General features: G+C 33.7%; 1 pseudogene; it reads left to right on the top strand.

Annotated features, from left to right (window-relative positions):
* The first annotated feature begins 3,655 nt into the window (after positions 1-3,655).
* LOC149172540 (leucine-rich repeat receptor-like serine/threonine-protein kinase BAM1 pseudogene) lies at positions 3,656-4,499 on the top strand (annotated as a pseudogene).
* Positions 4,500-5,937: the final 1,438 nt, after the last annotated feature.

Raw genomic sequence — 5,937 nt, 5'->3', positions numbered from 1 at the left:
GAATGCACATACATCATAAAAGGTAGCTTTGACACAAATTAATTAGAATAAGCTTTCCCTAAATAATAGGTTTCTCTTCCCTAAACTAAACACATCATTGGCAGTGTAGATTTCAAGAAGGGAAAAAAAATGGTGTGAAGATTTGTGGGAAGATATACATCTAACCACAAATCCAACCATATGTCATGGTAGTTAGTGACATTGTATCTAGTGTAGAAATTTAATTTAATGTGGTGTTGAAACATACTATTATTTTACAAGATAGAAAGATAGGATGGAGTATGCATTTTAATATACAGTAATAGGTTAATAAATATAAATAGGTCTGTGTTATTTTAATAGTGTGGTGCTTAAACATATTATAATTTTATCGTAAGCTCTTTTTATGGTTATTAACATCTCTTCAATTGCCGCTGATAATTTGGAAACAACTGCAGTTATTTCCTTCATTCACTGAAATCAACTGCAGTCATTTCCTTAAATTACGGAAATCAACTGCAGTTAAATTAATTTCTTGTTGGGGGCTTATGGAGTGGTCCATTACTCCCTCTGCAGTTCTCTACCATGATCTGTGGAACACTTGATACATAGCGAACATAAGCTTGATGAAAGCTTGGCTATAAACACTTCTGTTTGATCCCAAAGCTCACTAACTCAATTCCCTTTAGTTTTACACCATCAAGTTAAAGTGAGTAGAGCTTGGAAGTGCCACATGGAAAGCTGACTTGGTTCTTCCATGGAGAAGTTTCAGATGCTGGTATTTTCGAGGGAACTCATTGTTGTTTGCCATGTACTTACCCTGGAAATAGTCCCGATATTTGACCATTATTGACTCTTCAAATTTATCTGATTGTATTGAAGTCTGTGACGAGATCAATACATTGTGCATGTTTGCTAATAAATGTGATTGACTGGCCAACACATTTTCAGTTCGGGCATTGATTTTTAACAGTTTGCATCTAGTTTCTCCGCATCTCAGCCTTCTGAATAATTATTCATACGATTTCAAGAGCTGTGTTATGCATCAGGTGTTTTTGCATGCTCATCACTTGTTGAACATTATGGTCATTGCGTGTTTCATGCAACAACAGTAATATCATACGCCAAAGCCATATTTAAAGATTCATAGCATTGAGTGTTGTTTCTAAGTTCAAAACAAGCGAAGCAAAGCCTCGTATCAGAGCGTTAATAACATCAATGGCCCGAGGTATGATTCACTGGGCATTAAAGTTTTCGATTCTTTTTTAAGTCTTTATTCCGCATTATAGAATTGTTATTTTTGCTAACATATGGTATCAGAGCAATTTTTTATCTTTGCCTTGGTGTTTATAGACATGCTCTATTATGCTAATGTTATATTTTGAGAAATTTCTGAATTAAGACATTTATTTGAAAATATGTCTAATTTTTGCTCAATTTTTATGCTTATAATATTTATTTAATTATATGCATTTTGGATAATTGTTGTGCAAAATTTATCAACTATGCTCGTATATAATTTGTATGAATTGATTATTTTTGTTTTAAATCAAAACATGCTATTTTGGATGAGTATATGAGACCCATCGTTGAATGTTATGCATGAATATTATAGTTTATTTCAAGCTAATTTTTTATGCATAAAAGAAATAATATCTAGTGATCCATATAATTTTAATTGATTAGAAAATAGCCACAGCATCTCTAATTAAATAATATTATATATTATGATTGATTAGGATCACATAAAGAATATTTAGATATTAATTGTAATTAATTATACTAAATATAATAAATTTTATCCCACAAGAAATTTTATTATATTTATATAATTAATTAGGATAAATATTCATAACTTACCCACAGGAATTATGAATTAATAGTTTTATCATAAAGTTCAATTCTAAGATAGAATTTATATCAAATTATGATCATAATATACCCTTTAGAATTATGAATTAAGTGAGTAATTTGATAAATTCTATCATAAAGAATAATTGAATCCGCTTGAATTGAAAATTTAGTCCAAAGAGAATTTTTATGTCATTAGATTCAATTTTAAGCATGATTTACATTGGTAAAGCATGAAATTTTATTTAGGTCTCAATTTTTAACATAAGCATGTGATCTTTAATTTTATGTAGTTGTACAACCTGTAAATTTCTCTGAAATTCGTTGTGATATCCCTGAACTTAAGGGAGATAATTATAAGGTCTGGAAGGAGAGTGTTCTCTTTCATTTGGGGTGGATGGACATAGACTATGCTATTAGGAAAGATGAACCACTGGCACTCACTAATACCAGCACTATAGCGGACATCACACTTTATGAACGACGGGAGCGATCTAATCGTCTAAGCATGATGTTCATTAAGACTAAAATTTCAGCTGGTATTCGTGGTTCCGTTGATCAGCATGAAAAGGTCCGAGACTTGCTGAAAGCCATTGATGATCAATTCGTCACTTCAGACAAGGCACTAGCAAGCACCCTAATCATGAAGTTCTCATCCCTAAGGCTCACCAGTGTGAAAGGTGTGCGTGAGCACATCATGCAAATAAGGGACACTATGGTTCAATTGAAGAAACTCGGGGTTGAAATATCAGAGTCCTTCCTGGTGCACTACATTCTGAACACCCTTCTGCACCAATACAAACCCTTCAAAATCTCATGCAACACACATAAGGATAAATGGTCAATTAATGAACTCATGACCATGTGTGTTTAAGACAAAGAGAGACTGGTGATGGAACTAGGAGAAAGTGCAATGCTGACGATGCGTGGAAAGGGAAAATCTCAAGCCAATAAGAAAGGGAAAGGTAAAGTACCTCCCCAAGCTGATATCAAGAAGGATTCCAAGTGTTTCTTTTGTGAAAAGAAGGGACACATGAAGAAGGAATGTGCCAAATTTTAGAAATGGATTGTGGACAAAGGTAATCCAATCTTGTTGGTTTGTTATGAATCTAATATGGTTAATGTCAGTATTAACACCTGGTGGATTGATTCTGGATCAACAATTCACATTTTGAATTCCTTGCAGTGTTTGCAAAACCTAAGGAAGTCAATGGGAAGTGAGCAAAGCATCTTATCAGGAAACAAGATGGGCTCGCATGTGGAAGCTATAGGAACATGCTATTTTACTTTAAGTAGTGGCTTTGTTTTAGAATTAGAAAAGACCTTTTATGTTCCAAGTTTTTCTAGAAACTTTATTTCAGTTTCAAGACTTGTACCTTTTGGATATTCCTTTAACTTTTCAGAAACATCCTTCAGTTTATTTTATAAATCTGATTGTGTTGGGAATGGTATTTTGTCTAATTGTCTTTACTGCATTAGTTTACAAGACAATGCCACTTATGATTCAATGCATGTTCATATTGGCATTAAAAGATGTGTTATTAATGAAGATTCCTCTAAATTATGGCACCGGAGATTAGGTCATATCTCCATAGAAAGAATTAAAAGATTAGTAAATGAAGGGGTACTTAATACTCTAGATTTTACCAAGTTTGAGACTTGTGTGGACTGCGTAAAGGGAAAGCAGACCAACAAGTCAAAGAAAGGTGCCAATAGGAGTTCATACATATTAGAGATCATACATACTGATATATGCAATCCAGACATGGACTCACATGGTCAGAGATAGTTCATCTCTTTTATAAATGATGTGTATAAAGGTATAATGCCTAATGGCCAACAGATTGCAGTGAAGAAATTACTGGGTACGACAGCCTCTTCAAATGATCGTGGTTTCTCTGCGGAGATCAACACAGTGGGAAAAATCCGGCATCGACACATAGTCAGATTGTTGGCCATTATCTCCAACCACGACACTAATCTCCTGGTGTACGAATACATGAGTAATGGAAGCCTGGGGGAGCTGCTTCATGGAAACAATGGTGGGGATTTGTATTGGCAAAGTAGATACAAAAGTCGCAGTGGAAGCTGCCAAGGGTTTGTGCTATCTTCACCATGATTGCCAGCCGCTCATCCTTCATCGTGACGTGAAATCCACTAATATTCTTCTTGACTCCAACTTTGAAGCACGTGTTGCAGATTTCGGCCTCGCCAAGATCTTGCATCATTCCGGTGCATCGGAAAGCATTTCTTCAGTAGCAGGCACCTTCGGCTATATAGCTCCAGGTAAATTGCTGTTTCACATTTTCCCTACCTTTTAATTTTGGGGCCAAATTCTTAATTTTAATTCCTAAATTTACACAGAGTACGAGAAGAGCGATGTGTATAGCTTCGGAGTGGTTCTGCTTGAGATGATCACTGGCAAGAAATCAATCGATGAAAGAGAATATGAAGAGGGCATGAACCTAACAGGGTGGGCAAAGAAGATGACGAGCTGGAAAAGAGAAGAAGTTATGAAGATTATTGATGCCAGACTCACTAACGTTCCTGAGGAAGAGGCGATGGATATATTTTTCGTAGCTATACTGTGCACACAGGAGCAACCTGTCCACAGACCCACCATGCGCGAAATAGTACATATGCTCACATTCTGTAAACCCATGCAATAATTTTGACGTTACCATGTGACCATGTGCCCAAAGAAAGAAAGGTTAGAGACGTTAATTTTCACATTCCCATGTGACCAAAGAGACAAATGTAAGAGATGTCATTGTCCATCAAGGGTGACATCCTCCCTCCGTCTAAACTCACGATAAAAATAATTGAAAGGTTTCCCACGTTTTAATAACATACTAGTAACAATGACTTTGAAGTTTCGGTTTAAGTGATCAATATTATATTGAATTTATTTACTAGATATGAGCATGTTGGCGTACGAAAATGGTTACCATAAAACCCAATATTCTAAATTGGAGTGTAATATTTATATTAATAAAAGAATCTAACCTCATCATCTAAATTTAAATATGATATTTTTAATTAATTTAAAAATAAATATATTTTTTATTAAAAAATAAAATATAAAAACATAATATATGAATTATTTTTATATTTTTATCTTATAAAAGTTTTGTGTATAGTTGTATATTTATTGTTATTGGTAGGATTCTACTAATCTATTTGTGATTTGATTGCTATTAGTTTAGTTTTGACTTATGTAAATTTTAATGTTAAACTTTAGAAATAAATAATACATGTTTATTTGAATTAATAAAATTAATTTGTAAATACTTGATTGGAAAAAAAGTTAATTTCTCATTTCAATTTTAATGTCATATGTCTTAGTCTCACTAATAAAGTCTCCTAACTCTGAGATGTCAGTAGTATTCAAGGTAAACATATGCTATCATGCTTACAATTGACATGTTGATACTTCCAAGTAGACGTGTGATGAAACAATATTGGTTATCATCCAAGAATTCACTCACTACTCTGAATTTGTTAATGACTTGGTGATTTATGCATTTCTCTCCGTGAAAAGAAAAATTGACTTATTTTTTCATACGATACACTATCCATGACTAATAATTGACCTAACTATTATAGGGTTGATTTGGCTCATAGCAATTGTGAGGTCTAGGAATTTAACAAAATATTGGAGGCATTCAGTAACACATAAATTATGGAATTGCTTCCATTAAGCAACAGTTTTGGTTGAAACGCAAGAGGTACATAAACAAATATAACGGTGCTGCCAAAATTGAACTAACAAATTGAAATTACAAGTACTTTTTGTTGAATTCTATAGATATGGAATGTCTTCATAATTAATATTTTAGCCATTCAGATATATGTAATGATAAATATAGCACATTTTCTTCATGTTAGTTTCAAAAGGGAAAATTTTAAAATTTTGGCTCCAAGATAATCAAGTTGGCCCTCCATCAAGTCAAATCAACCCCAGTTGAAGTGACACCCATTCAGCCTCCCAAAATACTATAAATAAGGCACTCGACCTCCTTCTCTTGACACATAATTCAGATCACTCATCTATTCTTTTATTTATCTATGCGAAGGAGAGAGGGAACAAGAAGTGCACACGAGTCA

This window comes from Pinus tabuliformis, chromosome 4_2 (assembly GCF_031772625.1).
Source record: "Pinus tabuliformis cultivar Carrire ecotype Pingquan chromosome 4_2, CPIR1, whole genome shotgun sequence".
NCBI lineage: Eukaryota > Viridiplantae > Streptophyta > Pinopsida > Pinales > Pinaceae > Pinus > Pinus tabuliformis.
Note: the sequence above shows the minus strand (reverse complement) of the source record. Positions and strands in the feature narration are given on the sequence as shown.